The sequence below is a fragment of the Cryptomeria japonica genome, chromosome 8 (assembly GCF_030272615.1).
Source record: "Cryptomeria japonica chromosome 8, Sugi_1.0, whole genome shotgun sequence".
Classification (NCBI taxonomy): domain Eukaryota; kingdom Viridiplantae; phylum Streptophyta; class Pinopsida; order Cupressales; family Cupressaceae; genus Cryptomeria; species Cryptomeria japonica.
In genome coordinates this window covers 119,584,553-119,594,395 of record NC_081412.1, presented here as the reverse complement: position 1 = coordinate 119,594,395, position 9,843 = coordinate 119,584,553, and positions in this window count along the sequence as shown.

Sequence of the window (9,843 nt, the reverse complement as noted above, 5' to 3'; positions counted from 1 at the left end):
TACTAATGGTGTCGACATGGGAAGTTCACTAAGCTACGTGATCATATGCAAAAATATAGTCATGGATCGCTATGGCTTATTGACTACAACGTATAACTCGACCATTTGCGCATGAACCATAATGGAGGGTCACTTTTTCCTTATTTATAATGCTTGCTTACAGGTGAAATGCTCAAACTTGTTTCCTTCTACCTCGGCCAAGAACGATACTATCATGCTTGATGAAGAAAATAAAGCACTATGGATCATCATTTCATATCATCTGTATATATTGCATTTTGTTGCATTCCACCCATCCATACATCCATATTGCTGCATATCATTCATACATAGTAATACAATGGATACTCTCTCTTTTTTTGATCTTCTTCCATAGGAATGAGTCCTAGGTCCTCCATATCTTCTATCTAACATTGAATCTCCCCCCCCCCTCACCCTCCCCATCTAGGTTAGAATCACATACCTTGCATCATTTCCCATCCAACCCAATCAAGCCACATTCATCACCGTCCATCTCTAACAGGAGGGGTTGTGTTTCCCATCGTAAGTCATCCTATAAGCAAATCAAGTTACTCTATCTACACAGGTACATCGACTCACGCACACCTAGACTATCAACATATACTTTTTGATCAAGTATCTTTGGGTCTCAATAGGTAATCGATTATGGCAAACCTAGACTACAACAAGTATTTATCACAATGACCTAGTCTCAACAGGGCTGCTATGATTCACCACAAACAACCTACAATGCAAACACTATCAATTGATCAACCAATCAAACACAATCCAAATGGACAATTACATCAATTGTCTAAGTCTCAATGAGTATTTTGGTTCAAATACCTTAACTTCATCGGGCAATTTCACCAATTGTCTAAGTCACAACAGATCACTTTGATTCACTTACTTAGACTTTATCCTGTCCAAGTGAACAACTGACATCAACTGTCACGCTTTGACTAAACCAGGGTAATTCAACCGATTGCACCAGATTGTCCAACCAATTTTGATCAATTGCACAGTATCAATTACAATCACACACACTACATTTGCACCGTATCCCTTGCATGACCTAAGGGTACTCATCGGCTTGTCATTTCTCTGTATTCACTCCATCTTCTCCCATTCTTTCACCATTACTTCCAAATTCTTCTATTCTACCTCCCCCCAACTTCTTTCTCTTTTTCGAGAGATCACCCGATTTTTTAAAAAAAATCAGCCCATCTCTCAAGGGGGCATACCATCCATTAAATTAACATTTATGAGGCATATTTCTTCACACATATTTTTCTTTCTTTAAAATGACGCGATAAACCACACCGTCTCAAAGAGGGGAAAATGTAGTCACATAAATCTGTCCACTTAATTAAATAAATATTTATTATTTATTTGATTATTTGACCATCAATAATCAGTTAATTAAATTAATATTTAATTAATTCATCCTCAACCTCTTCTCCTATTAATTAAATAAATTATTCAATTTATTTAAATTAATTCATTAAGCCACACTCTAAATCAATTAAATGAATAAAGCACATTTATTTAATTTAACCCCCTTTCCTCTTTTAAATAAATTACAAAACATTTATTTAAATCCCTAAACTCCCCCCCCCCCCCCCCCCCAACTTGTATTCTCCTACACATGCAAGTTGCACCTATTTAGTTGAAATAAATGAATTTTATTTTAATTAAAATCCTATTTTCCCTCACCCACCAAACCCACTTGCATCCTAAATCCCCTTCTAGACTCTTCTAACCACTTTCTAAATTCTTCTAAACTATTCCTAATTAGCCTAATCCATTTCCTAAATATTGTCACATTCTTAAGCAACTTGAAGTCACTTCTCAAAGCCTCACAGTCTTTGAAAAGCATTTAATGCTTTATGTCTCCAACAAGTTTACCCTTAAAGTCTTCCAAATCATTAATGGTTCTTACATGACCATTTATGGCTCTTACATAACCATTAATGGTTAACTCAACTCACCCATATGGTTAGAGTATTTCCCTCTAACTCAACCTCCATTTAACTCATGGGTCTCTTCAAGCAGTCATTGCTTTGACCATGGTTATTCTCACTAACTCTTGCACAAGAGTTTATCCATTGGATAAAGACATTATTCATTGGATAATGACTTTATTCATTCAACTCAAGCCTAACCTTAACTCCCAAGCTAACCTTCATGTCATCTGAAGCATTTAATGATTCTTCCCTCTCCTCTCAAGTCATCTCATGTTGACATTTGTCATCCTGGGATTGGGTTGAAAGCCTTCACATGGATCATAAACACATGAATCCTGGCCCTTGTTGAGATTACTCAATCTCAACCATCCATTTCTCTATTTTTCCTATAAATAGAGCCCATTCCTTTATAATCCAGATCCATTTATCTTGTATGCATCTAATCTATACTAAGTTTGAGAGAGCATTTTAAGAGTAAATCATAATCTAAATTGTTATTTTGGTTAAAATTAATATAGCTTAATTAGGTTTTCTAATATTTAGCTTGCATTTGCATAGTCTTTTAATCATTTTTCATAAATCTTGAATCTCCATAAGACTTCCATAGTAGTGCAAAAAGCTGAGGGCTACACTCATGTGAAACTTAGAAAGGAGAGGAACAAGGGAGGAGCAACTATGAGCATGTTTCAGAGCATTTAGGAGTGTTTTGTATCTTTTCTCCATTTTTGTATGCTTTCTTTAATGTGCTTGATATCTCTCTTGATATGCATGCTTAGGATTGTAGTTTCCTTTGTATTTTGTTTATGATTGATACTACTAACACTAACGTTTGACTGTGCCTGTCTTGTGTGTTCCTAACATCCTTTTTGCAGTGCATCAACTACCTTTTATGATCTTAGGTCCCATATATTTAGTCCATGCATAGTCACTTCTTATGTCCTCATTTTGCACAAGTCCTCACCACATACTTAGGAAGTAAGGTCAACTATTCACATCCAAATAGTCTTTGCAAAGCTATCATTTACGTCTCTCCTAGGATAGAATCAGTCTCGCACACTTCAATAGGTTGCCACGAAGTCCATCATATTAATTTTTGCATTGTCTGCATCTGCATCAGTCGTAGTTTTTCACCCTTAGAAGTCTTAAGAGCATTTAATTTTCATGGGTCTACCAGGGGATGGAGAATTTCCATTTGAGCAACCAAACCTTGGACCAACTAATGATCAATTAGAAATAATTGATGTTTTAGACAATATTGCTTGGGAATTAAGAATTGACCTCCCACAATATGAAGAGGTTGAAGTTGTCTTAGATAACAAAGTTCATAAGTTAGTTTGAATCCAAAGGCAAGCTGAATGAGAAATGAAGAAACAAAGAGAACAAAAAAATGTTCGACAACTTTCCAGACTTACCATTGAAGAACAAATTCCTCAACAGTAGAGAGTCCTCATAGTAGTTTAAGTTTGCATACATAATCTCATAGTCAATAGATCAAAGTCTTGCATATTAGTTGTCCAAGTCCTTCATTCTCCTATTAGGTGCACCATAGAGAGTCAAGATTACTTTGAAGTTACATTCATGTCATTAACATGGTCTCAAAAGGAAAAACACCAAATAGATCCAAATAGTGACCCCACAAAACACCAAATGGATCCAAATAGTGACCCCTATTATAATCCTACTTGGAATATGAGCCCACATACAAGCTAAAATTCATAATCAAGAGGTGGTGCTACGTTACCTACAAACACAAATCAACTACCCACAATTGAAGAGTTACAGACTGGATTAACACAAGAAGATATTGAGGCTACTCAACAAGACCCACAAGTACTAACAGTCCTCAACGCTCTTATCAATAACAACAAAGATAGGTATGTCTCTCTTTTGATCCAAAATGGAGCAAAGTCAGCTCTGAATGTAGACGTTTCTCCAATCTTGCCTCCTGAGGTAACTCTAAACCAAAATACAGCTCAGATGCCAACAACAACAATAAATTCAACACAATCAAATGCAATACAAGCTACCATGGCTTCAACACAAATGTCAGGAACCATGTCTGCTACATTCCAAACAACACCCATGGTCAATTCAAAATTGGCAAATACTTCACAAGTCACAACAACGGTATTTGCAGGATCTACTCTTAGTGGTCAAGGGACACAACAAGGATCTACCAATCCCTTTGGGCCCATTAAATCCAATACAAGATCACAATTTCCCTACTTACAATTCCTAGTGGAGGTTTCAACTCATAGTTCCACAATCAAACAATGTCTTCAACGATACCTGTTTATACAAAAACTTCATCATATGTGTGTTTAATACATACACATCTAGTGTACCCTTGACACAAACAAAGGTTTTCGCTCAACAAGTACACAATCTACAAAGGGAAATGGTGACAATCTAGTCGAGTAAAGAGAAAAATAATTACACTATGGAAGATCTTAGACCTTATCCTTTTGATAAGTCATTATACATGCCACCCTTTCCTCCTCATTTTGAAACACCAAAGTTTGACAAGTATAGAGGAAAGGGTGATCCAAGAGATCACATCAGATAGTTCTTTACATCATGCATTGAAGTAGCCCATGAGGATACACACATTTTACGACTTTTTCCCAAAAGTCTTGGAGGGTCTGCACTAGAGTGGTTTTCACATCTACCACCAAGGATTACCTCATGGGGAGAGCTAACAAAGTTGTTCATTACAAAATTCTCTCAAAATATTGACAACCCAATAACTCTCATAGACTTGTGCTCTACAAAGTAAAAGGAAAGTGAGGCCTTTGCTACATTTTTGCAAAGATCGAGATCTCGATACCACCAGTATCCAAGCCACATACCAGAAATAGAACAAGTGGATATTTTTAGTGAAAACCTCATACCTCTAGTGAAATATCCTTTACAAATGCAATGTTTGAGTACCTTTAAAGAGATCATTGAGAAAGGATTAAAATGTGAGAAAGGATTGCTAGAATAATGCATCCTTTAATATAGCAAAGACAATGGTACATCCAACACAGCAAGTGCAGAGAAACCTAAATTCTAGTCCAGAAATAAGACTGTGACAAATGATGGAGTGGTAGATGCTCGTATGGTAAATAGAGTTCAACCAGTTGTATCACTACAAGGACCAACAATTTCTCCTTCACCAAATGTGAATCAGTCACAAGTTAACAATGCAACATCTACCAACACCAATGTAGTGCAATCCAATAGCTTCAAACCTCCAAGGAATAACGCACCAAAAAGAAATTGTACACCCTTGGGAGAACCAATTGACTCTATATTGAAGAAGCTTGTGCAAACGAATGTAATAATATTTCCTGAGGTGCGACAATATGACCCAGGTCCATTCAAAGCAGCATGGTGAAATGAAAATGACTTTTGTGAGTACCATCGAGCAAAAAGCCACAAGATATCTACTTGTTATAAGCTAAAGAACCTTATCCATGATTTAATAGACGAAGGGGATGCCACAGTGGATGCCAATAAAGGATCTACAAATCAAGCCCACATCATCTACAAAGATCTATTTGTTAAGCACAATCAAGGTCAAGCTTTTGGTTCAAGAATGCAAGATAACACAACCAACTACATAAAGGTTAATTATGACCACACCATCAATACACTCAGTGAAGGAGATGCAGTAGTGGCCACTATCAATGTTAATCCTAGGAACAAAGATTGTGTCGTTGTGACCTATAGATCAAAGGTTACACTACAAGGAGTACCTTATCATACACCTCCTCAAACAAGCAGCTTCAATGTTGTAGATCAATTAAAGAAGACTTCACCACAAATATTGCTCTTTGAATTGCTTCGTATATCACCAAGTCATAGAAAAATCTTAGATAAGGCACTCCAAGATTCAATTGTCTCAAGAGATATGGATGAGACTACATTTCAAGCAATGGTGGGAAACATAGTTGCTTCATCTCGAGTGGCTTTCATAGAACAAGATGTCCCCATAGATAGAATCACACACAATGATCCTTTACATCTAGCAGCATACATTCATAAGAAAAGGATCAAAAGAGTGTTGGTTGATGGAGGAGCAGGGCTGAACATATACACTCTCAAAAATTTTCAAGCGCTAGGCTATTCTCAGTTTCACATAGACCCTACAAAGAAAATCAACATAAAGGCATATGATGATGATGAACGTCCTTTAAAAGGGATAGTCACGTTGCCAGTACAAGTTGGACCTATCACTACCAATGTTATTTTTCAAACATTAGACATGGAACTAGGATATAATATGTTATTGGGTCGTCCATGGATACATTCCATGCAAGGTGTACCATCCACATTCCATCAATGCATCAAGTTTTCATTCAATGAAATTGAAATAACAATACATGGAGACCCAGATCCTTTTCAGCACTGTAACTACTTGAGAGCAAGTACAGACAACCAAGTCCCCATCAATCAGGAATCCACAATCATTCCATAGTTGGGATCTATAACACCATTGGATGAACAAAATTTTACACCATAAATATCTACTACACGTCCATTGCAAATCAAGGATGAAGGGTGTGGAGAATATTGTCATGTCCCCATTCAAATGCTAAATTTCTAGAACCAAACAACTAAGAGAAAGCTCATTGTATTATCTTTATAGAATATTAACAACTAATACAACATAAGACGTCAACAACTATGCCACACTTGATTAGTCACGAGAGTCGTTCACCATGGATGAGAAAGATGAGTAAATAAGTATTCAGATTCTCTATTCATAAGATATTGAGAAATTGAAAATAGTGTTCGTATTCAAGGGCGAGGTTCAAACAAATATCATATCTTACATCGGAATAATATTTAAGATATTGATGTCGAATCGGGAGCACTTATCGAGCATCATTGTCAGTGCAAATAACATACAAGACAACTTCTATGCTAACTGTTAGAATATTTAGTCTTTACTTGGCTTAGGTTTATTTGTATTTCATTTAGGATATTCCTTTGGAATTACAACATGTAATTTGTCCTCTAGTACATGTGTGAGGACAAGTCATTTCTTTTATTTTCCTTTATTAAGGAAGATTAGATTTCCTCCATAAGAGGATGTGGACACATGGCACACACATTTTATGAATGGTGGCATTCATAGATTTGGGAGTTACTTTGTAAATCCTCTCCTCATCTCTATTTAAGAGATGTCTCCTCTCTCATTTCTTCTTAATGATGTTATTGTAAAGAGCTTCTCTCTCTCTCTCTCTCTCTCTCTCTCTCACACACACACACACACACACACACACACACACATTTTAGGCATTGCCTCATTCATAATATCACAAGGGGTTTTTCTTTGTTTTTCCCCTTTCAAAAGTTCTTGTGCCTCCTTCTTCACATTTGAGTGATTGCTCCAAGGTTTCTGCATTTCTTTTGGTAACATTTACTTCATCAATAAACTTACTTGGATTTTGTTTTTCTTTCTTTGCTCTTGTATTTCCTTTCATGGTATCAGAGCAGGTTCTAATCCTTGTTTCAAGTTGAGATTGATGAAGGTTACCATTCTGTGGAGTTCACCTTCTTGGAGGCATTCTTGAGAGGAGAAGAAGTTCTTTCTCTAATATTTTCTACTGTGGAGGTTTTTTATTTCAGATTTTTAATTTTTTTTCAAACTTGTTAATAAGTTTGCCTGCAGGTTTAATCTTCTTACATTCTAGTTTTAAAAAAAAAACTTTGGAAGACTTGCTGCCAAAGTTTCTTCTTTAGATGGTTTAAAGTTGTGGCTTTGGAAGGCTTGCCACCAAAGTCTTCTTTTTGGTTTGAGTGTTAGTTTTGGAAGGCTTGCCACCAAAACTCTGTTTCTAACCTCTTTTCCTGCATTTTATAATTTATATTTATCAGTTTGGAAGACTTGCTGCCATAACATTTTGCATTATTAAATTGCATCTCTAATTCACTTGCAGTTTTTTAAAGTTTCTATCTGCTTTAATCTACAGTGTTTTAATGTTTCTCTATAGGCTTTCCAAATACGATTCATCAATATCGTACTTTTGCACATTATCATTCATATTATCTGTTTCTTTAATATTGTTTTTAGCAGTTAAAAAAATAAAACTATTTTGCATGTTCTTGATATATATTATCGTTTATCTTTGTGGATTCTCTATTTGTCACGTTTTCTCTCTGATTTTACTGTTATTACCTGCCCTCAATCTGCAACAAAAAAATTAGATTTAAAAATATCGTCCTCCTCTATCGTTTCTTGCTCACTTTTCAACTTGCATCGTGTAATGTCTTTGCTATGTCATACGTTTTTTCTTTACTCATTTGACCTTAGCATTTTGTGTATCCTGTTCTATTGCTTCATGCATTACTTCATTGCATCGTTACATGCAAGTTTAATCCTTTATAAGTTTAAAGTTTTGTTTCCTTTCCTTATACGTATAAAGTAAAGGCTATTTGATTTAAACTAAAAGTATAATTTAAACTTTATTTGAAACAAAGTATATGATGTTTATAAAGTTTAAACTAATACATTAATATTAATTTTTTTTAAGTTTATAAAGTTTTTTAAAATAAGTTTTTAATATAAATTATTTTATTTTATTATTAATAAAGATTTCAAGTTTCTTTTAATATACAATTTGTTTAGTTAAATATTTCATTATTAAAAATTTGAAAATATATATTTTATAAAAAAAAGGTTTAAAAGTTTTTTTGTAATTTTAATCAAGGAGGTTATTTTTTGTTAGTCTTTTAATCAAAGGGGTTAAATTTTTTTTATTTTACTTTTAATCATTATTTTGCTATCATGTCTACTTTAATTCCTGAAATTAAATTAAATAACAATAATTATCATTCATGGAAAACACATATCTCTTTTATTTTTCGTTTCAAACACCTTTTGGATGTTGCTACTGATAAAACCTCTAAGCCCGCTACAACTGCTCCTCAAGCCGACCAAGACAGGTGGAAGGCTCAAAATGAGGAAGCACTTGGTTTAATTGGTATTTCAATGGTTCCTGATTTGTATGTTCTAATTGGAAATTGTACAAAAACGTATGACGCTTGGGAAATTTTAAAAACAACTTATGATAGCTCAAATGAATCCCAAAAAATTCAGCTTCAAGATCAACTCGAAGATCTCAGGTATACGGATTTTAAAACCATGGATGAATTCTTATTAAAGTTTGATTCTATTAATAGTCAATTAACTGGTTTAGGAGTTACTCTAGCTGATTTACGTTTAATTCATCTTATTCTTAAAAAATGTCTTCCGTGTCAATTTCAGCAATTTATTACGTATATTCATGCTCAACTTGCTATTCCTAGTTTAGCTACTAAATTAACTTATGATATTTTTTATATTTTATTATGTCAAGAGGAAGCTAAATTAATTCAATTTGGTACTCTTAAAAGTAGTGAACATGCTTTTATGTCTAAAAACCAGAATCATAATAATAATTTTAGATCCAATAATAATAATCATAATAATAATCACAAATCTTCTAATTATCAATATCAGTCTAAATCCTATCATCACAATTCTCATAATAATAATCATAATAATGCATGCAATAATCAAAGGAATAATTCTCAAACAAGACCCCATTGCACATATTGTGGGAAAGATGGTCATATTACTAATAATTGTTTTAAGAAGCAAAATGGTAAAAAACTCATGAACCAAAATACTCAAAATAATCAACAACATAAACCTCATTATAAGAAAGGTAATAATAATGGTAATTCATCTCGTCATGCATTTACATGTACTTATAATGTTTCTCAACCACTTGAGTGGATTATTGATTCTGGTGCATCTCAACATGTTACTTCTCATAAAGAATGTTTTGAATCTTTGCATCCTGATACTTCCAATATTCCTGTTCAACTAGCTAATAATCAT